Here is a 27,119-nt window from a genome sequence, read left to right on the forward strand (position 1 = left end):
ACTTTATGGAAATTAGTGAGGTAATTTGATCACGTTTTGTTAACGTGCCATCAGCTTTTGACAAGGTGGTATATTCTTTATTTCCAAGGTATAGATTTATGTGTGTGTATGTATGCCTATGTGTGTATACAAACACACAATGTATCTTATTAATTGTGTTGTTTACATTTTCGGTATGCGTCTCTTTATTGTACCACTGGAGTTGCCTTGTACTGAGACTTGCCATGTATTAAATCTCCTATTATTACTGTGCTTCCATGTCTCCATACCTTTTGGCATTACAAAGGTGGTTGCTATGTTATTTGGTGCATAAATATTCCTAAGTATTATATCTTCACTGTGAATTTTCAATTTTAACGTTGGCATGTAAACTTTGACATTAAAAAAATTATTTTTAGCACCTGCTTTCTTATTGAACATTTTACTCTCTGGTCCACTAGTTTGTTTTTAACCCCCAATCTCCTTTTAACGCTCGTCTACTGCCTTATGAAAAAAAAAAAAAAAAGTTTCTTTTCTTTTTTTTTCCTCTCTCTCTCTCTCACTTCTCTTATTTTACTTGCACTATTTCTTTTTTCCACAATATAAAATAAATGCACATTAGTCGTTTTCCTTGCTCCACCTTTATTTTAGTATTAGATACCAAATGCTCGCCATCAGATGTCGTAGGGAAGATTTTCCTGTCATTACCTGTGGAATCACAATCCCAGTTTATCCTTTAGAATATAAGTTAGCAAACGTTTTCTGTAAAGAGCCATATAGTAAATATTCCAGCCAATGGGCCATAGTTTGCAGACCCTTGCTCTAGTGGAGTACTCAGGAAGGGCTGATGGGCACGTAATTTCCTAAGTTCCTGTCTGCTTTTCTATAAGCTGTGATACTTGTGAAGGATCAGCTGAGCTGGATATCAAATCATTACTTCAGACTTTTTTCTAAGCCCATTTCTGAGTTTAGAATTTTAAATAATATTCTAATTCAAGGCAGGTTTTATATCCTCAAATGCTTGTTTGAATGGAAGTAATTCTGTCTGGAAGGTTGACGTACAGTTTCCTTCTGTTTCATGGTTGTTTAATATGTGTGAAATTTTGTCTTCTGCTCTTTTACTCTTTCTGGAATGTTTTTGTAAGGAATTATCGTTCCTTTTGTTCATTTTTATGATATTGGCTTGTTTTACCAGATTCCTATTTTAATGGTGTTATTTTCTGTCAGTGTAGAAAAATTCAGGCCTTAAATTTACTGATTTCGCTTGCTTGTTTTGGTAGTGGACAAAGAAGTTACGAGTGCTCTGATTCTGTGGTTCTCTTATGTCTTGTAAGATTCTTCATTTTCCCCTTTTGTTTCCTTCCCCATCATTACCAAAGTGGCAAAGCATGCTTCTCCCTTTCCGTTTGCCACCCCTACTCTTCCCCAGAAGCTGTGCATTTCAAAGGCTACGTTTGTTTGTTTGTTTGTTTGTTTATTTATTTTGAGATAGAGTCTCGCTCTGTCTCCCAGGCTGGAGTGCAGGGGTGTGATCTCGGCTCACTGCACCTTCTGCCTCCTGGGCTCCAGCGATCCTCCCACCTCAGCCTCACGAGTAGCTTGGACCACAGGCGCACAACACCACACTCGGCCGCTGTTTTAAGTTTTCATAGAGACGAGGTCTCACTATATTGCCTAGGCTGGTCTGAAACTCCCGGACTCAGTGATCCTCCTGCCTCAGGCCTCCCAAAGTGATGGGATTACAGGCGTGAGCCACTGCACCCAACCCAAAGACTGCATTCTAAGATCATCTCTACCTCTTTAAATTACACATATTTTAGGGGTTCTTCCCTATAGTCCCTGCTCTTATTATCTGGGACACCTTTTTGGTATTTTTTAGACTTAGTCTGGGCTCAGTCATTTTAACTGTAGTTTCGGATCAACTTTAGGCCCCTTGCCTCTTCCTTTCTCTGTGTCTCTTGCAGCTTTTCTGGGTCTGTCTCTGCTTGCCACAAAGCCTAGTGATGGGAGCATGACAGATCATGTGCTGGGATTTCATGCTTTTTCTCCTTTTACTCACTACTAAAGATTTGGCATTATCTGTTTCTAAGTAACGATGAGGATGTGGCTTCTGTATAGATTTACCTCTTCCTTTCTGATTGGTTTATATCCTTTTGACACGAAACATTGGGAGGCAGGTGCCTGGGTGGTCGACATTGCCTTCTGTTGACTTACAGCTGATTTCAAATGGCATTTTATCTTATCTAAATATATATGTGTGTGTATACACACACAGACAGACAGACACACACAGAGACATTTATACACACATACAAGTCTATTTCTATTCCATGTCAATAGTAGAGGTCTCTTGAAGTGGTTGTTTGATTCACCATATACTTGTTCAATACATATTTCATTTATTGCTATCTTTGGTGGCAGGCAAGAGACTGTGAAAATCCTCTCAGGATATGTGAATGTTCCTCACCCTAAAGCAGGTTCATGTCGATGGACCAAAAGGTGCCAGCCACACTGCTAGAGCTTGCTGCATGGAGTCGGCTGAGTGATGAGCCTGCAGCTATCCATGCTCTTGAGGAGCTCCCATGAGACCTCTTTGTTCCATTGTTCATCACTGCCTTCTTAGGTGGGCAGAAGATGAAACTGAAGGCCATGGTGAGGATTTGGCCCTCCCATTGTCTCCATGTTGGACCATTGAGTGTACAGGAGTCACACTATGAAATCTTGGGAGCCACGATTGATGGTCCGCAGATCTTCCCTGCCCAGAGCTCTTCCTCTTGGTAACCCTATGTACACTAGAGACGTAGTGAGTCATCAGGAGGGTATGCTGGAGCCTGAGGCAGGGGGTGGCCTAACAGTCTCCCAAACGTAGTTGATGGTGAATGCCGAGGATCTCTGTGAGGTTGTTGATCCAACGCTTGGGGTCACCTCGAGGACTCTAATGTCTTACAGAGGTGATTATGGAATAGAGGTGATTGAGAATACTATTGATGGATTTACCTACTGGGTATGATTACATAGAAGAACAACATGGACATTGAGACTAGGGAGGATTGGAGGAGAAGGAAGGATGGGAAAAACAGTAAAAGATGTTGAGTTTGTACGGAAAAAAACTTTGTTGGTAGATTGTTTACAGAGTGAAGAGCGAAGATAAAGGTTTGTCCCTCCTTCCCCTCATTGATGTTGCTGGGTTATATTAAAATCGGCTACCTTTCATATTCTGTCTCTTCCTCTTCCTGCAGACGGCCAAAACAGAGGTCCTGGATTTAAAGCAGGACCCAGACAGCAGAACCACGTGCTCTGAGATCAGGAGCACATTCTCGTTTTGTTTTCAGTCTTGTGTTTACTCTCAACACTCTATCCTGAAAATAGAAGAAGCCAAGCGAAGTGTTAGGTGCCTGGAAATTGTGCATTTAGAGTGTGAGTCTCAGCCCATCCAGGGAATGCATGGGATTGTTAGTGGACATTTCCCTTGATGGTACCTTGAGAACAAGGCAGTTCTTTTCTTTCCTTTTGGGTAAAGTTGAGCAGAGCCTTGGGTCCTTGTATCTCTGCTGCACAGATTTGCAAATTCCTCAAGTGTCTGCCCACAAAAGCGTCCTGTAGTTTTTGGATCTGGGATGCACTGATCACCTGGAAGTAGATCAGGCTTATTTGAGTGAAGCCCTTTTGACACAGATGATCCACCAGGACGGACTTGTTCTGTCTAAAATCTTTTTAAAATCCTGTAAGGGGAGAAACTTCTCAACTCTTCTCACTCATCTTGAGCAGATGAACAACCTCCAGGAACTCAGCTTGTCTTTCTTCTGCCTCACAGATCAGCTGGACAAAATTTTCGGGTGAGAAGTTGGGGAAGGACCTGGGTTCCCTGAATGCCCCATTATGAACAAAGGACTGCGACTATTCTTAGATATTCTTTTTTTTTTTTTTTTTTTTTTTTTTTTTTTGAGATGGAGTATTGCTCTGCCGCCCAGGCTGGAGGTGCAGTGGCACGATCTCGGCTCACTGCAAGTTCCGCCTCCCGGGTTCATGCCATTCTCCTTCCTCAGCCTCCCTAGTAGCTGGGACTACAGGCGCCCACCACCATGTCCGGCTAATTTTTTTGTATTTTTTAGTAGAGACGGGTTTCACCATGTTAGCCAGGATGGTCTCGATCTCCTGACCTCGTGATCCACCCGCCTTGTCCTCCCAGAGTGCTGGGATTACAGTCGTGAGTATTCTTAGATATTCTTAAACACATTGTAAGCTATTTCTCCTTCCACATCAGCACAGGCACTACTGGGTGTTTTAAACTGGCCAAGCTAGAGAGTGTGGTCCCTCATGCTGAGGAGAAAGACACGATTAGAAAAGTCAGCTGTGCCCAGTCAGTCAGTCAGTCAGTCAATCAACCATGTGCAGACACTAAGATAACTCTGTCGACATATTGGTGAAAAAGACAGCAGTCCTTCTTTTATTGGAGTATGTAGCCTTCTAGAGAGGAAAGGGAAGCATTCAGTCGGAGAAATATCTGATGCTGTAGCACTGATGCACATCCCCATGGGCTGGTCACAATAGGTAATACCGCCAGATCGTTTTGTTCCTGTAGTTTTCCCGAGGCTTAGGACAGGAATGGAGAACTTGCCATTTGGAAATTCATCAAAGGGAATTCACAGTCGGCTGCTTTCCCAGACCCATCCCCATCAAATAACTGAACTAGATACACGCTAATTATACCGTAGGCACTAAGTTAAATTCTTTTTCACTTAATCTATCCCACAAGCCTCTATAATAATCGCTGTTGTGCACATTTGAAAGATTAAAAAACTATCTCAGCGTGGAAGAGTAACTTTCTTAGGGTCACAAATCTATTGAGTCTGACTCTAAAGTTCACAATGTCAACTGCTGTTGCAATGGATATACAGATTACTTTATTCTAGAGTCATAAGTATCTATAATTCAGGACTGCTTGCTCTAATCCAACCCTCATTCTTCAGAAATGCCTTCCTTTTTTCTCTCTACAGAGTCCTGCCATCTCATTTGTGTACACTGTATGTGTCTTTCTGTGGACTTTATACCAGAGACATCACTGTCCTATCCCAGAGCTCTCAGGTTACCCACCTAAGACTGTTGAGTCTGACAAACAATCAGATATCTTGGGAAGTTTCTGAGCCATTCCAGGCTCTGCTGGAGATGGTCTCAGGGGCCCTGCAGCATCTGGAGATAGACAACTGCCCGATAACTGATTCTGCTTTCTCTGTTGTCATCCCAACCCTGAACCACTGTTCCTACCTCTGTGTCTCTAGCTTTGTCTTCAACCCCATTACAATGCCTATGCTCACGAGTCTTCTGCAGCACTTAACAGCCTTGATGGAGTTGAAGCACGTGATTTATCCTGTCCCTGTCCATTGCTATGAACAATGGCATTCTCATGGCAGTTTGGACATACAAGCTTGCTGAAGTGCAGGCCTCATTGAAGGTGATGCTGCAGGCAGTACCACAGAACGACGTGAACTAGACCACCCACTCTGAGTGATTTTCACAGGACAAGGAGTTGTTTCATCACTGATGTGTGGCCACTAAAACACTTGAGTGTTCTTGCCTGAAGCCCAATTTGTAAAGACACATAATGTACAATTCTGCTATTCCAGGAAACTGGTGTTAGGAAGACTGGATGTGTAACTGACCTCTATAAAAGAAAACCTCTAAGAAGGAAACAGCAGACTTTACGAAGTCCTGTGGGTCTCTTGTTCACTGTCCTCTACATCCTCCTCCTTGTTACTGACCACAGTGTTGGGTACGTGACATGGGCTGACCCAGTCGTGGCACACCATTTCCCTGTCCACACTGATCGGTTCACTTATGGGTACTTGACGCAAGTCAGGACAATTGAAACCTTTCCTGGATGTTTTTCTGGAGTAGATGCTGGTTACTGAAGCCAATAATAGTAATAATATTACTCACTGAGGTCCTTTAATCTTCTTGTATTCATGATTGCCTTAGGCTGCTTATGACAAACCATTGGCAATTAAAATGAAAAACAACAACAAACAAACTATGCCCACTACCTACTGGTGCCTTTATCAGTATATTGCTATCTCCTTTCCTAGGTCTCAGAAGCGTGGGGCTCAGTTTGCCCTTATTTCACACAGATTCACCAAAGATCTGTTATTAGCTAGGTACTGTTCCTGCTGCTAAGACTGAATAGGCAAACAAGACCCTACACGACGTCACTCACAGTACAGATCTTCCTATGATTTGTCGGTTTCCCCGCTCTTTTCTTAGGGGATTTGGGAAAGTTATTTAACCCATCTATATCCCAGATATTTTTTTTTTTTTTTTGCTTTGCCCGTTGCATACTCTGCTCAAACCACATTGGCCTCTTTATGCTGTTGGATAGCTCATCAAGACTCAGGCCATAGCTTAAATGTTACATCCTCCGAGAGGTTTTTCTCTTCCCTCTCCTTACTTATCCCACTTATCTCCCATTACTTCCCTTACTTCATCATGCTGTTTTAAAATGTACCATGTACATTTCCTTCATGGTACACATCATTCCATATGTATTTGCTCCCTCTGCTCTTCCCCTAGAGTTGCACTGTTCAGTATAGTAAACACTAGCCACATGTAGCTACTGAGCACTAGAAATTTGGCTACTCCAAAATGTGATATACGATAACTGTAAAATGCACGTGGTATATTCAAGACTTAGTGAGAAACAAAAATGTAGAATAACTAGTTAATAACTTATTTGTATTGTTTATGGGTTGAAATGATAAGATACTGCAGGTCAAAGACATAGTAAAAAAAAAAGAAGACAGATTACTAATGTGTTTACATTGTTCAACATGTTGAAATGATAGCACTGCGGCAAAGACAATCACTCTGAGCATTCCTATTGAATACCTCCTTGGAAGACCCAATCGGTACAATAAAGCAAAGGAAAGTACTAAAAGGCACACAGATTGCAAATGAAGTCATGAAAAAGTGTCCCTATTTACTGACATGATGGCTATGTATAAAATTTCTAGGAATTTATGAAAAACCTCCTAGAACTAATGAGTGAGTGTACCTAGATTGCCGTATACCAGGTCAATATTAAAAATTGGTCAACCGTATTTTTACATACAGTCCTCCCTTTGCACAGTTCCGACATGCACTAAGGTCATTTACCGTGATTTAGTTAAATAACACCAGCCCCTTCACAGTATGGGTCAAATTTCACTTACCATGGTAAACTAACTGTCAGTAACTACATAAAGACCAAACATTGCTGCTGGCTCTTCAGTCCACAAATCGCTACTGAAATAACAGATGAGAATCATGATCGGTGGCCAGTCATGTCACTTCTTTCAAATTCTGTTTGTGTCACTCCACAAATCACTATTTAAATTATAGATGAGCATCAGGGTCAGTGACCAGTCATGTCACTTTTCTTTCAAAATCTAATCATCTTTGGTCACTGAGTATCTATTATTTATTTCATGCATCAACAGCCAAGAATGAAGCTGAGTTTCCTCCTTGTCTTCCAGTGAACCACTCATATGACATTTTACCAAAGAACTGGATAGTTTAAAAAGGTAATTGGCCAACAAAGACAAAAGCATGCAAACAAATGACAAAAAGTAATGCTGGAAGTGGAAATTGCAAAACGGTTTTGATGGAAAGGATTAAGATATCTCAGTGAAAGTGACACTTGCAAAAAAAAAAATTTACACTATAGGATTCCTTGGAGATATTCATGACATAGAAGGAACAAAGAATAAAATTGTGGAAGCTGATCAACACTCGAAACTGAGAAACAAAATTTGCCAAGTCACGGGAAAAAAATGTCTACTCCGTGTCACAATTAATAAGATGAGAAGAAGGCAAGAAGTATTCATACTTCTCTTTTTTTTTTTCCATGAGAAATTTCTGGATTTAGTTTTATTTGGAATGTCACCACCTTCTCTGGCAATAATATATGGTATAATTATTTTTAGAATGTGATTACTTTATTAATATTTGAAGACATTTTTATGTTTTGAGCACTTTTCTGAAACAATAGCTTCTATTTTAGTGAATAGTAGTGGAGAAGGCCATAATTGATGTTTTTCTGTAACATTAAGCTAGTATTGGTAGAAGCAGTTAGATAAATTCAAGTCCCCTGACTCCAGTCAGAAGACTTTCTCTAAATTACTGTGACTTTGTAAAATATTCTTAATTTGAATTTTCTTATTAATCCAATAGTTATTTACATTGATCTTAAGTAAAATTTGTATGTGGCGGCCAGGCGTGGTGGCTCATGCCTGTAATCCCAGCACTTTGGAAAGCTGAGGAAGGCGCATCACTTGAGATCAGGAGTTCGAGACCAGCCTGGCTAACTTGGTGAAACCCCTGTCTCTACCAAAAAAAAAAAAAAATTGTCAAGTGTGGTGGCGGGCACCTGTAGTCCCAACTACTCAGGAGGCTGAAGCAGGACAATCGCTTGAAACCCGGGAGGCGGAGGTTGCGGTGAGCCGAGATCACGCCATTGCACCCCAGCCTGTGCAACAGAGTGAGAGTCTGTCTCAAAAAAAATTTTGTGTGTGGCTAGTTATTAACTGTCAATTTCACTTTCATTGACATTTCTGCTTTCACTTCACAGCGCTTTAAAAATATGAACTCTTGGATTTCTGCTTTCATGAAGTTAATGTCATTTTTAGGCCTAAAACTTTTTCTTTTTTAAAAATTCTCATGTGTTTTTAAATTTTGTTTCATTTTATTTTAAGTTCCGGGATACATGTGCATGATGTGCAGGTTCGTTCTATAGGTAAACGTGTGTCGTGGTTTGCTGCACCTATCAGCCCATCACCTAGGTATTAAGTCCCGCATGCATTAAGCTATTTATTCTGATGTTCTCCCTCCCCCCGTCTCCCTGACAGGTCCCACTGTGTGTCGTTTCCCTGCCTGTGTCCATGTGTTCTCATTGTTCAGCTACCCCTTTTAAGTGAGAACATGTGGTGTTTGGTTTTCTGTTCCTGTGTTAGTTTGCTGAGGCTAATGGTTTCCAGCTCCATCCGTGTCCCTGCAAAGGACATGATCTTGCTCCTTTTTTTGGCTACGTAGTATTCCATGGTATATATGTACCACATTTTCTGTATCCAGTCTGTTATTGATGGCCATTTGGGTTGATTCGTTGTCTTTGGTATTGTGAATAGGGCAGCAGTGAACATACACATGCATATATATTTATAATGGTATGATTTATATTCCTTTGGATATATACCCAGTAATGGGGATTACTGGGTCAAATGGTATTCCTGCTTCTAGGTCTTTGAGGAATCACCACATTGTCTTCCACAATGGTTGAACTAACTTACACTTCCACCAACAGTTTGAAAGCGATCAAACTCCACAGCCTCGGCAGCATCTGTTGTTTCGTGACTTTTTAAAAATCGCCATTCTGACTGTTGTGAGATAGTACCTCACAGTGGTTTTGACTTTCATTTCTCTAATGATCAGTGATGTTGAGCTTTTTTTTTTCCCTATGTTTGTTGGCCGCATAAATGTCTTCTTTTGAAAAGTGTCTGTTCATGTTCTTTGCCCACTTTTTAATGGGGTTGTTTGTTTTGTCTTGTAAATTTGTTTAAGTTCCTTGTAGATTCTGGATATTAGACCTTTGTCACATGGATAGATTGCAAAAATTTCCACCCTCTCTATAGGTCGTCTGTTCACTCTGATGATAGTTTCTTTTGCTGTGCAGAAGCTCTTTAGTTTCATTAGATCTCCTTTGTCAATTTTTGCTTTTGTTGCAATTGCTTTTGATGTTTTTGTCATGAAGTCTTTGCCTGTGCCTATGTCCTGAGTGGTATTGCCCAGATTTTCTTCTAGGATTTTTATAGTTTTGGGTTTTACATTTAAGTCTTTAATCCATCTTGAGTTAATTTTTGTATAAAGTGTAAGGAAGGGGTCCGTTTTCAATTTACTACATATGGCTAGCCAGTTCTCCAAGCACCATTTATTGAATAGGGAATCCTTACCTCATTGCTTCTTTCTGTCAGGTTTGTCAAGGGTCAGATGGCTGTAGATGTGCGGTCTTATTTATGAGATCTCTATTCTGTTCCATTGGTCTATATGTCTGTTTTTCTATCGGTACCATGCTGTTTCACTGTCAAGTGCTGGAAAAAGAACAAAAGGAACTGTCTCTCATTGTCGGTGGAAATATAAAATGGCCCAGACACTCTGAAAAACAATTTGGCAGTTTTGCGTGACGTTTTTTGTGTTTTTTTTTTTTTTTTTTGAGACAGAGTCTCGCTCTGTCGCCCAGGCAGTGGCCAGATCTCAGCTCACTGCAAGCTCCGCCTCCCGGAGCTTTAGGAATTCTTTTCTATTTCTGTGAATAGAAATAGTATCAAAATAGGTATTTTGATAGGGATTGCATTGAACCTGTAGATTGCTTTGGGTATTATGGACATTTTAACAATATTGATCCTTTCAATCCATGAGCATGGAATATTTTTCCATTTTTTGGTGTCCTCTTCAATTTTCTTCATCACTGTTTTATAGTCTTCATTATAGAGATCCTTCACTTCTTTGGCTAAGTTAAGTCCTAGGTACTTAATTTTATGTGTGGCTATTTTAAATGAGATTACTTTTTAATTTTGTTTTTCAGGTAGTTCACTGTTGCCAGATAGAAATGCTACTGATTTCTGTATGTTGATTTTGTACCCTGCAACTTTACTGAATTGGTTGATCAGTTATTAGTAATTTTCTTGTGGAGTCGTTTGTTTTTTCCAAATATAAGACCATATCATCAGCAAACAAGGACAATTTGACTTCTTCATTTCCAATTTGAATGCCCTTTATGTCTTTGTCTTGTCTGATTGCTCTAGCTAGGACTCCCAGTACTATGCTGAACAACAGTGGTGACAGTGGGCATCCTTGTCGTATTCCAGTTCTTCGAGGAAAGGCTTTCAGTTTTTCCACATTCAATATGATACTAGTTGTCAGTCTGTTGTATATGGCTTTTATTATGTTGAGGTATGTTCCTTCTATATCCAGTTTGTTGAGGGTTTTATCAGGAAGGGATGTTAAATTTTTTATCAAATGCTTTTTCAGCATCGATTGAAATGATCATATGGCTTTTATCCTTCGTTCTGTTGATTTGATGTAACACATTGATTGATGTGTGTATGTAGCACCATCCTCGCAACCCAGGGATAAATCCCACTTGGTCATGATGCATGATTGTTCTAATGTATTGTTGAATTGGGCTTGCTAGTATTTGGTGGAGGATTTTTTTTCCATCAATATGCATCAGAGACAATGGCCTGTAGTTTTCTTTTTCTTTCATTCTTTTTTTTTTTCTAATGTTTCTTTGTCTGGTTTTGGTATCAGGGTAATACTGGCCTGGTAAAATGAGTTTGGCAGTACTCTGTCCTTTACTTTTTGGAAGAGTTTGAGTAGGATTGGTATCAGTTCTTCTTTAAGTGTTTGGTAGCATTCAGCAGTGAAGCCATTGGGTCCCAGGCTTCTCTTTACTGGGAGATTTTTTCGTATGGCTTTGATCTCGTTACTTGTTATTGGTCTGTTCTGGTTTTGAATTTCTTCCTGATTCAATCTTGGTAGGCTGTTTGTATCTAGGAATTTGTCCATCTCTTCTAGGTTTTCCAATTTATTGACGTATAGTTGTTCATAGTAGTAGCCACTAATGATCCTTTGAATTTTTGCAGTATCAGTTGCAATGTCTCCTTTTTCATTTCTAATTTTATTTGCGTGTATCTTCTTTCACTTTTTCTTAGTTAGTCTGGCTAAAGGTTTGTCTCGTTTGTTTAACTTTTCGCAAAATCAACTTTCTGTTTCAGTGATTGTTCAGTGTATTGTTTTCTTCGGTTCAATTTCATTTATTTCTGCTCTCCCCTTTATTATTTCTTTTCTTCCACTGATACTGGGTTTGGTTTTCTCTTTCTTTTCTAGTTCTTTGAGAGGCATCATTAGATTGTTTATTTGAAAAATTTCCTCTTTTTTGATGTAGGCATTTATAGCGATAAACTTCCCTCTGAGTACTGCTTTTGCTGTATCCCAGAGGTTTTGGTATGTTGTGTTTCCATTGCCATTCGTTTCAGTTTCCTTCTTAATTTCTGGATTGACCCACTGGTCATTCAGAAGTGTATTGTTTAATTTCCACGTACTTGTACAGTTTCCAAAATTCCTCTTGCTATTGATTTCTAGTCTTATTCTATTGTGATCAGAGAAGATGCTTGATATTATTTTAGGTTTTTGGAATGTTTTACCACTTGTTTTGTGACCTAAGGTATGGTCTGTCCTTGAGAATGATCCACGTGCTGGGGGAAAGAATGTGTTATCTGCATCTGTTGGATGAAACGTTCTGTACATATCTGTTAGATCCATTTGGTCTACAGTGAAGATTCAGTCTGAGGTTTCTTTGTTGATTTTCTGTCTGGAAGATCTGTCTAATGCTGAAAGTGGGGTGTTGAAGTCTCCAGCTGTTACCGTGTCAGGGCCCATGTCTCTCTTTAGCTCGAATAATATTTCCTTCATGTATCTGGGTGCTCCAGTGTTGGGTGCATATATATTTAAAATTAAGTTACATCCTCTTGGTGAATCAACCCGTTTATCATTAAACAGTGACGTTCTTTTTCTTTTCTTATAGTTTTTGTCTTGAAATCTGTTTTGTATGATATAAGTATAGCGCCTCCTGCTCTTTTTTGGCTTCCGTTGGCATGGGGTATCTTTTTCCATCCCTTTATTTTTAGTCTATGTATGCTTTATAGGTGAAGTGTGTTTCTTCTAGGCAGCAGATCAATGACCCTTTTTTCTTCACCCATTCAGCCAGTCTGTGACTTTCGATGGGAGAGTTTTTCCAATTTGCATCCAGTGTTTCGGCTGACATGTAAGGATGTAGTCCTGCCGTTTTATTATTTGTTTTCTGGTTGTTTTGTGGTCTTTTCTTCATTCTTTCTTTCCTTCTTGTCTTCCTTTAGTGAAAATGGTTTTCTCTGGTGATAAGATTTAGTTTCTTGCTTTTTAGTTTTTGTGTATCCATTGTCTTTTTTTTTTTTTTTTTTTTTTTGGTTTGAGGTTACCATGAGGCTCACTAATGTTATCTTATAACCTGTTATTTTAACCTGATAGCCACTGAACACTATTTGCACAAACAAACAAACATAAAGCAAGCAAGCAAAAAGAAAACTAATGGAAACTCTGTGCCTTAACTTCATCCCCCCACGTTTTAATATTTTGTTGTTTCTATTTATATATCACTGCATTGACAATGTCTCAAAAAGTTGTTGCTCTAGTTATTATTTTTTATTGGTTCATCGTTTAGTCTTTCTACTTAGGGTAAGAGAAGTTTGTACACCACAGTTACGGTGTTACTGTGTTCTGTGTTCTTCTGTGTCCTTACTATTACCAGTGACTTTTGTACCTTCGGGTGATAATTTATCGCACATTAACATCCTTTTCTTTCTGATTGAAGTACTCCCCTTAGCATTTCTTGTAGGATAGGTCTGGTGTTGATGAAATCTCTCAGGTATTGTTTGTCTGGGAAGGTCTTTATTCCTCCTTCATGTTTGAAGGATATCTTCTAGGGTATATACTATTGTAGGATAAAAGCGTTTTTTGTTTTTTGGTTTTTTTTTTTCCTCCCCTTCAACATTTTAAATATGTCATACCACCCTCTCCTGGCCTGTAAGGTTTCCACTGAAAAGTCTGCTGCCAGACATTTGGAGCGTGATTGTAAATGATGTGTTTCTTTTCTCTTGCTGCTTTTAGCATCCTTCTTTATCCTTGATCTTTGGGAGCTTGATTATTAAATGCCTTGAGGTAGTCTTCTTTGGATTAAATCTGCTTGGTGTTCTATAACCTTCTTGTACTTGGATATTGATATCTTTCTCTAAGTTTGGGACGTTCTCTGTAATTATCCCTTTGAATAAACTTTATACTCCTATCTCTTTCTCTCCCTCCTCTTTAAGCCTAGTAACTCTTAGCTTTCCCCCTTCAAGGTTGTTTTCTAGGTCCTGTAAGCATGCTTCATTTCTGTGTATTTTTTTCTTTTGTCTCCTCTGTGTATTTTCAAATAGCCTGTCTGCAGGCTCACTAATTCTTTCTTTCTGCTTGATCAGTTCTGCTCTTGAAGGACTCTGATACATTCTTCAGTATGCCAGTTGCGTTTCTCAGCTCCAAAATTTCTGCTTGATTCTTTTAGATTATTTCAGTCTCTTTGTTAAATGCATCCGACAGAATTCTGAATTCCTACTCTGCATTATCCAGAATTTCTTTGACTTTCCTCAACACAGTTGTTTTGAATTCCCTGTCTGAAAGGTCACATACCTCTGTTTCTCCAAGATTGGTTCCTGGTAGCTTATTTAGCTTATTTGGTGAGGTCATATTTTCCTGGATGGTTGTGATGCTAATATTTTTTTCTTCAGTTTCTGAGCATGTGAACAGTTAGGTATTAATTGTGGTCTTTACTGTCTGGGCTTATTCGTAGCCGTCCTTTGTCAGAAGGCTTTTCAAATATTTGAAAGGACCTGGGTGTTTGGGTCTAAGCTGTGTCTGCTTTAGGGGTCACCCCAAGCTCAGTAACACTGTGGTTCTTGCAGACTCATAGAGGTACTACCTTGATGCTCTTGGGCAAGGTCCGGGAGAATTCTCTAGATTACCAAGCAGAGACTCTTGTTCCCTTTCCTTACTTTCTCCCAAACATACAGAGTCTCTCTCTCTCTCTCTCTTTCTCTGTTCTGAGCCACCTAAAGCTGAGGGTGGAATGACACAAGCACCCCTGCAGCCACCACTATGCGTCCACCACTACTATGACTGCACTGGGTCAGACCCAAAGCCAGCACAGCACCGGGTCTCCCCCAAGGCCTGTTGTGATTACTCCTTGGCTACTGCCTTTGTTTGCTCAAGGCCCTGGGGCTCTACAATAAGCAAGTGGCAAAGCCAGCTAGGACTGTGTATTTCCCTTCATTGGAGAGAGGTCCACCAAGCCCCAGGTGGGTCCAGAAGTGCCATCTGGGAATCAGGGACTAGCATCAAAAACCTTAGAAGGCTACCTGTGGTTCTAAGTATTGTGGCTGAGCTGTCACTCAAACCACAGGACGCAGTCTTTCCCACTCTTTGCTCCCCTTCCCAAAGGCAGAAGAGCCTCACCCTGTAGCCACCGCCACCCTAGGCCCCAAGGAGTACTGGCAGACTACTGCCAATGTTCCCTTAAGGCTCAAGGTCTTGTAAGTCAACTGTCGTGAATGCTGCCTGGCCTGGAACTCACCCTTCAGGGCAGTGGGCTCCCCTGTGGCTCAGGACAGGTCCAGAAATGCAGTCCAAGAGTCCAGTCCTGGAACTGGGGACTCCAAGGGTCTGCTTGATGCTCTACCCCACTATGACCATACTGGTACCTAAGATGCAAGACAACATCCCCTTTACTTTTCCCTCTGCTTTTCTCAAACTGAAGGAGTTTTGCCCCATAGCCACCACTGCTGGTTATGTACCAAGTCTCACCTGAAGCCAACAAGTCTCAGAGGTTCACCCAAGGCCCTCAGTGTAGTGCCTGGGCATCATTGCTGGTTATTCAGGGCCCAGGGTCTCTTCAGTTTGCAGGTGGTGAGTGCTGCCAGGACTAGGTCCTTTCCTCCAAGGCAGTGGGTTCCCTTCTGGCCCAGGGCATGTCTAGGAATGTCGTCTGGTAGCTAGGTCCTGGAACAAGGGCCACGTGACTCTGACTGGTGCCCTATCTTGCTGTGGCTGGGCTGGTATCCCAGATGGAAGACACAGTCTTCACCACTCTTTTCTTTCTCCCCTCCTCAAGTGGAAGGAAAGGGTCTCTTTTTGAGCCACAAGGTTTGCAGCCTGGGGTTAGGGGACGGGTGATGGCAGCACTCCCTTGGCTGCCCCAGCTGGTATCTCAGTATGTCGTGTGACACCCCCCCCCCCCCCACCTCCGGTCCACTGTCTCTGGGCCTAATTCAACACTAGGACTCACCTAAGACTTGCAGTTTTATGGCCTAGTCTGCCTTTCCAATTTACTTGGAGACACAGAGTGCTGTAGCCTGCCATGGTGAGGTTTGTGGGAACTCAGGTTCTGATCACTGGGATCAGTGATTCCCCTCTGGCTAGGGCTGCTTTAAATGCTCCCTCTGTGAGTGGGCATCAGCTGAGTTTGGTCCGGTTTACCTCTCTGCTCTAACAGGATAGCACTGAGGTAATTGCCTCACAAATGCTGTGGTCTCCCTCCCCCTGCACCCAGAGATGCTCTCCACACCACGCTGCTGTGGCCAGGGGTGGGAGAGGAGTGGCATCGGTAATTCAGGGCTATTTTTTGGTTCTCAGGGAGAATGCTTCCAGGTTTTGACCTTTCAGTAGGATGTTGGCTGTGGGTTTGTCCTAGATGACGCTTATTATTTTGAGGTATGCTCCACTGATGCCCAGTTTGTCGAGGGTTTTTGACATGAAGGGATGTTGAATTTTGTTGAAAACCTCTTCTGCATCTATTGAGATGACATGTGGTTTTTGTTTTTAGTTCCGTTTATGTGATGAATCACATTTAGTGATTTGCACATGCCGAACCAACCTTGCATCCCAGGAATAGGGCCTACTTGATCATGATGGATTCGTTTTTTTGATGTACTGCTGGATTCAATCTGCTGGTATTTTGTTGAGGATTTTTGCATCTAGGTTCATCAGGAATATTGGCCTGAAGTGTTCTATTTTCATTGTGTCTCCATCAGGTTTGGGAATCAGAATGATGCTGGCCTCGTAGAATGAGTTAGAGAGGAGTCCCAGTTCCTCGATTTTTTGTAATCGTTTCATTAGGGATTGGTTACAGCTCTTCTTTCTATGTCTGATAGAATTGGACTGTGAATCCGTCTGGTCCAGGCCTTTGTCTGGTTGGTGGGTCTTTTTTATTACTGATTCAATTTTGAAACTCGTTATTGGTCTGTTCAGAGATTCAGTTTCATCCTGGTTGAATCTTGGGAGGTTGTATGGTTCCAGGAATTTATCTATTTTTTCTAGGTTTTCTAGATTATGTGCGTACAAGTGTTCATGATAGTCGCTGAGGATTTTTTTGTTGTTGCTGTATTTCTGTGGGGTCCGCAGTAATGTCACCTTTGTCATTTCTGATTGTGTTTTATTTGAGCCCTCTCTCCCTTTCTTTTCTTTACCTTGTTTGTCTAGCTAGCAGTTTGTCGAGCTTATTTATTTTTTCAAAGGACCAACTTCTGGTTTCTTTGACCTTTTGTAGGGTGGTTCACGTCTCAACTTCTTTCAGTTCAGCTCTAATATTGGTTATTTCTTTTCTTCTGCTAGCTCTGGGGTCACTTTGCTCCTGTTTCTCTAGTTCCTCTAGGTGCGATGTTAGATTGCTAATGTAAGATCTGTCTGACTTTTTCGTGTGGGCACTTAGCACCATAAAGTTTCCTCTTAACACCGTTTTAGCTGTGCCCCCAGAGATTCTGATACGTTGTACCTTTGTTTTCAATAGCCTCGAAGAATTTCTTTGAATTCTGCCTAAATTTTGCTCTTTACCCAAAAGTCATTCAGGAGCAGGTTGTCTAATTTCCATACAATTGTTTGGTTTTGAGACATCTTCTTGGTATTAATCTCTATTTTCATTGCACTGTGGTCCGAGAGTGTGGCTGGTATGATTTCAGGGTTGTTTTTGAATTTTTTGAGAATTGCTTTACGGCCGAACATGTAGTCAACCTTATAATATAATTGTTTGGTTTTGAAAGATCTATATATAACTGTTTGCCTCTGACAGATCTTCTTGTTACGGATGTCTGTTTTTACTGCACTGTGGTCTGAGAGTGTGGCTGGTATGATTCCGGGTTTGTTTCTGAATTTTTTGAGAATTGCTTTATGGCTGAGCATGTGGTCGACCTTAGAGTATGTGCCCTGTGCAGATGAGAAGAATGTATATTGTGTTGTTGTTCCGTGTGATGTTCTGTGGATATCTGTTAGGTCCATTTTGTCAAGTGTTGAGTTTATGTCCCGAATATCTTTGTTAGTTTTCTGCCCCAGTGATCTAGCACTGTCAGTGGGGTGTTGAAACCTCCCACTATGATTGTGCGGTTATTTAAGTTTTTTTGTAGGTCTCTAAGTGATTGTTTTGTGAATCTGGGTGCTCCAGTGTTGGGTGCACATATATTAAGGATAGTTAAGTCTTCTTGTTGAATTGAACCCTTCATCGTTATGCACTGCCCTTCTTTGTCCTTTCTGATCATTGTGGGTTTAAAGTCTGTTTCGTCTGAAATAAGAACAGCAACCCCTGCTCTTTTCTGTTTTCCGTTTGCTTGATAGATCCTTCTCCATCCCTTTACTTTGAGCCTGTGATGGGTGTCATTGCGTGTGAGATGGGTCTCTTAAAGACAGCATGCAGTTGGGTCTTGCTTCCTTATCCAACTTGCCACTCCCTGCCTTTTAAGTGGGGCGTTTAGCCCATTTACATTCAAGGTTAATATTGATAGGTGAGGATTTGATCCTGTCACTGTGCCGTTAGCTGGTTGTTATGTAGACGTGATTATATAGTTGCTTGGTAGTGCCAGTGGGCTGTGTACTTAAGTGTGTTTCTGTGGTGACAGGCAACGCTCTTTTGTTTCCATGTTTAGCAGTCCCTTAAGGACCTCTGGTAATGCAGATCTGGGGTTAATGAGTTCCCTTAGCATTTGCTTGTCTGAAAAGGATTTTATTTCTGCTTTTCTTATGAAGCCTAGTGTGGCTGGATATGAAATTCCCAGTTGGAATTTCTTTTCTTTAAGGATGCTGAATATTGGCTCCCAATCTCTTCTGACTTGTAGGAGTTCTGCTGAAAGATTCACTGTTAGCCTGATGGGGCTCCCTTTGTATGTGACCTGCCCCTTCTCTCTGGCTACTTTTAGTAGTTTCCCTTTCACCTTGACCTTGGAGAATCTTATGACTACGCATCTTGGGGGATGGTCGTCTTCTGTAGTATCTCACTGGGGTTCTCTGACTCTCCTGAATTTGCCTCTCTAACCTGTCTAGCGAGGTTGGGGAAATGTCTGTGGACAATATCCTCAAATACGTTTTCCAAGTTGCTTGCTCTCTCCCTTTCTTTGTGGGACGCCAGTGAGTCATAGGTTTGGCCTCTTCACATAATCTCATATTTCTCAGAGGTTTTGTTCATTTTTGTTAATTCTTTTTTTCCCTTGTTTTTGTCTGATTGGTTTGATTCAAACAACTGGGCATCAGGATCTGAGATGATTTCCTCAGCTTGTTCTAGCCTGCTGTTAATATTTCTGAGTGTGTTATGAAATTCTTGTAGTGAGTTTTTTAGCTCAAGGAGGTCAGTTTGGTTCTTTCTTAAAATGGCCATTTAATCTTTCACCTCTTGTATTGTTTTATGGGATTCCTTAGATTCCTTGGCTGCCATGTCAACTTTCTCGTGAATCTCAATGATCTTTGTTGGCATCCAGATTCTAAATTTTATGTCTGTCATTTCAACCACATAGGTCTGGTTAAGAACCATTACTGCACAGCTAGTGTGGCCATTTGGAGACAAGAAGACACTCTGGCTTTTAGCATTAACAGAGTTCTTGGGCTGGTTCTTCCTCATCTGTGTGGGCTAACATTCCTTTAATGTTTGAAGTTGCTGCCCTGTGGATGGGCCTTTTTGCTTTTATATTCTTTGATGACCTTGAGGGTTTGATGTGGTATAAGTCAATTTAGTCAGCTGGCTTCATTTGTGGATGATTACTGGGAGCCAAGCCACAGCTCAGTGCTCCTGGGCTGCATGCTCTAGCCCTGGGGGGCTGGGACGTGTCCACGGTTTTTTTCTCTGGACTCTCAGGGTTTACTACCTGCCCTTCTGGAGGGGCTGAGGTGTTCCCATTCCACTGGCAACAGCACTCTGATGGGATGTGCCAGCCAAAGTACTTCCATGGAGCAGCGGTAGGGCAGCAAGGACCCCGGAATGCATGGGCTCACCAGTGAAGCAGTGCAGGAAGGCTATGGGTGAGAGTGCATCGGTGGAGGAGGGATGCGGGAGGGTGCACTTGTCTGCAGGGGCCCGCCTGCAGAAGATCCCTAACTGTTAGGCAGCATCTGCCAGTGAAAGAGCTACGGTGGTGGCTGCTGGCAAATGCCTCATCTGGGAAGCTGAGGCTGTGCTGCAAGTGGGTGCGGCCAGGGAGGGACGCTGGGATAGGCCAGCAGACAGCGGGACACTCAGATCAGACTGGCCGGATCCCGTGTCCAAGATTTCCCTGCTGTGTCCAGGTCCAGCAGCCAGCAAACACTAAAGCCACAGAGAGGAGTATGGTGAGGCTTGGGGTTGGGTGCCCATGGCCACGCTTCAGTGCCGCTGTTCCCATGCTAAACCCTCTGGACTCCATGCAGGCAAGAATTCTGTCTCTGCCAACTCTCCCGGCAATTCTCCCTGCAATCTCAAATGTCTGTGGGGGTCGTGGGGTCTCCTGCAACTCGGATTCCAGAGGTCCAGGGCGAGAATGAGCCACTCTATGCTTGTTTTACTCGCCCCTTCCCCAGGAGTCACTCAGGCCCAAAAATGAGTCCTGGTCCTCAGCAACCTGATGCAGGGTTCCCAGCTTCCTCCCCTTTCAGCTCAGGGTCTGTGTCCTTCCTCCATCCACTATCAATGCCTTCTTTCCAAAGATCTGTTTGGAATGTGCTGGTCTTCTTGATGATCCGGTCTCTTATTGGGAGGAGTTCTTCCTGTCTGCATCTAGTCCGCCTTCTTTGCCCCAAAGCCTTCAGTAATTTTTAAATCTGAGAATGTGTTAATTTCCCCTTCCATTTTTGAAGGATGGTTTTGCTGGATATGTAATTCCTGATTGACAGGTTTCTCCTTTTTTAGAACTTTGAATATATCGTCCACTGCTCGAGGACTACATATCTCTTATGAGATACAATCTCCTTACTAGTTATAGTAAGCAGTTATCAGTAATAGGAATTATCAGTAATCAAAACTTTCCAACAAAGTCAAGTCTTGGGCCAGGTGGCTTCATTGGTGAATTCTACCAAACATTTAAAGAAGAATTACCACCATTCCTTCTAAATCCCTTCCAAAAAATTGAAGGAGAAGGAACACTTCCTAACTCATTACATAAGGCCAATGTTACCATGATACCAAAGTCTGCCAAAGCCACAACAAGAAGGCTACAAAGCAATATCCCTTATGAATACCGATGTTCAGAATCCCGGATAAAACGCTAGCAGGCAGAACCCTGCAGCATACTGAAAGGGTCACACACCATGACTGAATGGGAATAATTGCTGAAATGCAAAGATGAGTCAACACATGAAAATAAATCCATACACTATTATAACAGACTGATGATAAAAGACCACATCTCCATGTCAACTGATGCAGAAGAAAGCACCTAACAAAATCCAACGTGGTTTTATAATAAAAAGCCTCAACAGATTAGGAAGACAAGGATACTCTTCTCTTAAGAGTATAAATCGTGTATGGAAATACCTATAGCTAACGTCATACTCAACGGAAAAGACTGAAAGGTTTTCCCCTAAGATCGGGAACAGGACAAGGATGCCTGCTTTTGCCACTTCTAACTCAATGTACTATCGAAGGCTCTAGACAGAGTAATTAGGCAAGGGTAAGAAATAAAAGGCATCTAAGATGGAAAAGAAGTTATCCCCTGTCACAGACGACATGATGTTCTATGTAGAAAACCCTAGAGATTACACACACACACACACACACAAAAGCTGCTAGAGCTAATAAATTAATTTGTCAAAGTTGCAAGATCGAAAATCAATACACCATAACCAGTTGCATTTGTGTACGTTGACAATCAACAGTCCAAAAATAATTAAGAAAATAATTACATTTACAGTAGCACGAAAAGAATAGAATACTCAGGAGTAGACGTAATCAGCATTTACCCTGAGCACTACAACACTTTGCTTGAAGAAATTAAAGAAGACATAAATAAGTGGAAAGACGTCCTGTGTTCATGGGTTGTGGTTACTTTTGCGAAAAAGTCTTTCCTGCTCAGAGGACATAAACTTAGTCACTCTCATAATTGTTCTAATATTTTTAAAAACTTCAATAGTTTGGGGGCATACAGGTGGATTTTGGTTAGGTGGATAAGTTCTTTAGTGGTGATTCCTGAGATTCTGGTGCACCCGTAACCTGAGCAGTGTACACTGTACCCAACGTATAGTCTTCTTTTATCCCTCACCCTCCTTCCACTTTTCCCTCCTAGTCCCCGAAGTCCATCATGTCATTCCTATGCCTTTGCACCCTCATGGGTTAGCTCCCACTTACAAGTGAGAGCATACGATATTAGGATTTCCATTCCTGAGTTACTTCACTTACAATAATGGCTTCCAGCTCCATCCAAGTTGCTGCAGAGGCCATTATTTCATTCTGCTTTATGGCTGAGTAGTGTTCTGTGGTGTATATATGCCACATCTTCTTTATCCACTTGTTGATTGATGGGCAATAAGGTTGTTTCCATATTTTTGCAGTTGTGAAATACGCTGCTGTAAACATGCATGTGCTTGAGTCTTTTTTCATATAATGACTTGTTTTCTTTTGGGTAGATACCCAGTAGTAGGATTGCTGGATCGAATGGTAGTTTTACTTTTAGTTCTCTAAGGAATCTCCATACCGTTTTCCAGAATGGTTGTACTAGTTTGCATTCCCACCAGCAGTGTAAAAGTGTTCCCTTTTCACCACATCCACTCCAACATCTATTATTTTTTGACTTTTTAATTATGGTCATTCTTGCAGGAGTAAGGTGGTATCTCATCGTGGTTTTAATGAGCATTTCCCTGATAATTAGTGATGGTGAGCATTTATTTTCATAATGTTTGTTGGCTGATTGTATATCTTTTTTTTTTTTTTTTTTTTTTTTTTTTTTTTGAGAATTGTCTATTCATGTCCTTTGCCCACTTTTGGATGGGAGTTTTCTTTTTTCTTGCCGATTTTTGTTAAGTTTCTTGTAGATTCTGGATATTAGTCCTTTGTTGGATGCATGGTTTGTGAATATTTTCTCCCACTCTGTGAGTTGTCTGTTTACTCTTCTGAGTATTTCTTTTGCTGTGCAGAAGCTTTTTAGTTTAATTAGGTCCCACTTGCTTATTTTTGTTTTTGTTGCATTTGCTTTTGGGTTCTTAGGAATGAATTCATTACCTAAGCCAGTGTCTACAGGAGGTTTTCGGTGGTATCTTCTAGAATTTTTGTGGTTTCAGGTCTTAGATTTAAGTCTCTGATCTATCTTGAGAGTTGATTTTTGTAATAAGGTGAGAGATGAGGATCCAGTTTCATTCTTCTATATGTGGCTTGCCAGTTTTACCAGCACCATTTATTGAATAGGGTGTCCTTTCTTCACTTTATGTTTTTGTATGCTTTGTCAAAGATCGGTTGGCTGTAAGTATTTGGCCTCATTCCTGAGTTCTTTATTCTGCTCCATTGGTCTACCTGCGTATTTTTATGCCAGTACCATGCTGCTTTGGTAACTATAGCCTTGTAGTGTAATTTGAAGCCGGATAATGTGACGCCTCCTGATTTGTTCTTTTTGCTTAGTATTGTGTTGGTTATGCGGGCTCTCTTTTGGTTCCACATGAGTTTTAGAATTTATTTTTTTCTAATTCTGTGAAGAATGATCATGGTACTTTGATGGGAATTGCACTGAATTTGTAGATTGCTTTGGGCAGTATGGTCATTTTCACCATATTGATTCAACCCATCGATGAGCGTGGGATATGTTTCCATTTGTTTGTGTCATCGATGATTTCTTTCAGCAGTGTTTTGTAGTTTTTCATTTAGATATCTTTAACCTCCTTCTTTTTCCACTAAGGTTTTTTTTCTTTTATAATTTCTGGAATTTATATTTGTGTATGGAGTGAGATACCAATCTCCTCTCTAAAAAATGGGTATAACCAATGGATTCAGCACTATATATTGAATAGCCTGTCTTTTCTTCAGCTAGCCTTCAGTGGCAAACCTCTCGTGCCAAGTTTTCCTATATTTAATGGACTCTCTATCCTATCAATTATATTGGCCTAGTTGTCATATGAGTGAACTATCTTACTATCTTAATTATTAAAACTTGCTATCTTGTAAGTGATGTCCCCTCCGGTCCCCTCTACTTTGTTCTACATATTCTTGGATATTATGTGCCCTTGGTCCTTCAGTACACATTCTGGAGTCATAGAGTCTATTGTTCCATAGAAAGCTGTGTTGGATTTTTTATTGGAATCACGTCAAATACACAGATTAAGTGGAGAAAACTGTCATCTTTATCATACGGGTTCTTCCATGAGCATGCTTTATATCTGCCTAATTTGGAGTTGATAGTTCTCGATAACATTTGATAATTTTCTCATTTAAAGTCTTAAGCATCTTTGTTAGACTTATTTCTGTGTACCTTACTATTTTGTGGCAGTTATAACTGGTGCTCATTGAAGAGTTGTTTTTCCTCTAAGTGGTTGTTGCTGATTTATAGGAATACAATTGACTTTCTTCTTAGCTGCAATTAATGCCGAGAGTTTGTTGATTATCTCAGGTTTTTCCATACAGGTAAATAATATATTGTCTGTATAGATATGATCGTTTGGTTTTTTTTTTTAATTCCAATCATTATATCTTTTATATCTTTTATTTATTGCACTGGCTAGAGCCACCACTGTTGAGCACAAATGACAATATTGAGCAATCTTGTCCTGTTCTTGATTTTTAAGGATAATCCATGTTAATCTTCACCAGTGTGCACAAATGTTGGTGCAGATTATTTTGTAGATATGCATTTTTCCATCTGTTTTTTTCCGGTTTGGTAAGAGTTGTGTTTTGGTTTGTTTTTGTGTATTCCATGAACAGGCACTGGATTGTATTAAATGATTTTACCCTGTCTATTAAAATGGTAGCCCAATCTTGTTTCTTTCCATTAATGTGATGATTTACATTAACATGCCTTTCTAATGTTAAAGCATTTTTACACTGCTGTGATAAACCAAACTTGTTCTGGTTTATTATCATTTCTGTGCATCACTTGAGTCTGCAGTATTTAATTTAGCATTTAGCTTGAATTATACATTTCCTTTCTCCTGTTATACTTATCTCATTTTAGAGTCAAGATTATCCTCATAAAATATACTTGGGAGTGTATGCTGTTATCTCAGTCTTTGGTAAAGTTTGTATGAACTTGGAATTATCTACTCCTTGAGGTTTTTTTTTTTTTTAAACTAAAGATCTATTATTTTTAATGTCAACTTTTATTTTTAGATAGAATGGTTACACATACAGGTTTGTTACATGGGGATATTGTGTGATGCTGAGGTTTGGGGTGCAGATCCCATCACTCAGGTAGTGAGCATAGTATCCAATAAATAGGGTTTCAACCCATATCTGCTCCCTGCTCCCTCTAGTAGTCCACAGTAATTTCTTTAATGATTGTTAAATCTAGTCAAGTTTTCTATTTCTTCTATAGTTAGTTTAGGCAGGATATGTTTATCTTTCAAAATTTCTACATTGTCTAGGCCTTCATTTATATCAGTATGAAATTGTTTTTGGTATTATCTTTATTGTTTATGTCTAATCATATTCTGCTTTTTAATTTTTAATATTGTTCCTTTGTGTTCTCTCTCTCTTTTCTCGTGCCCACTGCTCTCCATCTTTCTCTCTTCACCAATATTGCCAATGTTGGCTATTTTGTCAGTCTTTTCAGAAACCGACTTTTGGTTTGGTTGATTTTGTTGATTCTCTCTAGTGTACTTTTCTCTTTCTTGCTTTCTATATATAGGTGTATATATATATGTGTGTGTGTATATATATGTGTGTATATATATGTGTGTGTGTGTATGTGTGTGTGTGTATACATATATATATATATATATAGTTTTTTGTTTGTTTGTTTGTTTGAGACAGAGTCTCACTCTGTCGCCCAGGCTGGAGTGCAGTGGCGCCATCTCGGCTCACTACCGCCTCCCTGGTTCAAGCGATTCTCCTGCCTCAGTCTCTTGAGTAGCTGGGATTACAGGCACGTGACACCACGCCCAGCTAATTTTTGTATTTTTAGTAGAGTCGGAGTTTCACCATGTTGGTCAGCCTGGTCTCGAACTCCTGACCCCATGATCTGCCTGCCTCAGCCTCCCAAAGTGCTGAGATTACCATGCCCGGCCTCTATTGTACTTTTCTTTTATTCTTCATTGCTTTCTCTCCTCATATTATTTTTTCTTTTCTTTTTTTTTTTTTTTTTTTTTTGGTTTTCTTTTGCTCTTCTTTCAAACATGGGTATGACTCTACACAGCTGCACTCAGGGGTGGCCTTTAAAGACAGTGGAGAGAAAAGTATCTCCTCAGTGGGAAGGACTTCATGTCGTACACTTGGTAGTCCACTTTGTGTGGAAAGAGAAATTGCTGGAGGTTAGAATATATGTTGACTCATAGCTTGTAAGGAGAAAAAATGGAGGCCCAGGGATAGGAAGCCTAAGAAGACATACATGGTTGGAAATATGGGAGTGAGCTTGCAGTGTGAAAATTTTTATATCACAAGCTCACACTCAATGGACAGCATCCAGCATCAAAAAGGCTTTGAACAACCAAGAAGACAGAATGACTCGGTCAGCTGATGTCACTTAGCCTCTCTTAACTGCTACCTCATTTCTGTTAGGATGTGAACGTGCACAAAGCGTCAGACAGATTATATGTCTGGGCCTAACAAGATGGGTCTTTGCATTTCATAGGCAAATCTAGCTATGCTGCTGTTCAATGTCCAAACTTCCAGCAGCAGAAATTAGTGTTGAGTGTCAAATATGCAAGTGCATTGAAGAGATTTGGACTCTTCGTTGTGGAATGGCCAATGATCCTTTTGAGAGAAATACAGACATTTTCCATGCCTTTATCTGCCTTCACTTTCATCTAAGATCTTACAGAATGTTTGACCCGCTGTGATGGGATCCCCATAGAATATCCCAGCAGATCAGGAGACCGAATTTACAGCAATGGCCTGTGGAAATAGACCCATGAACATGAGAGCCGATGGTTGTATGACCTTTTGTGCCAAGCAGAAGCTGCTTCCCTAATAGGACATCGGAACGGACTGCAGAAGGAGGCAAAATTTTAATATCATTGGGAGTCATCGTCTGAACTCAGTATACACCTGGAGTGAAGGACATTTGAAGAGCTCTGTGTCCTCAGAAATAAAATAAATAAAATAAAATAATAAAATAAAAATGGATGTG

At 40.6% G+C, this 27,119-nt stretch overlaps 1 protein-coding gene across 2 annotated transcripts in view; it reads left to right on the forward strand.

The window, feature by feature from the left end:
• Positions 1–27,119, forward strand: part of LOC102133037 (nuclear RNA export factor 2) — a 62,702-nt gene that overhangs the window by 690 nt on the left and 34,893 nt on the right. The window lies entirely within an intron of this gene.

The sequence above is a fragment of the Macaca fascicularis genome, chromosome X (genome assembly GCF_037993035.2).
Source record: "Macaca fascicularis isolate 582-1 chromosome X, T2T-MFA8v1.1".
Classification (NCBI taxonomy): domain Eukaryota; kingdom Metazoa; phylum Chordata; class Mammalia; order Primates; family Cercopithecidae; genus Macaca; species Macaca fascicularis.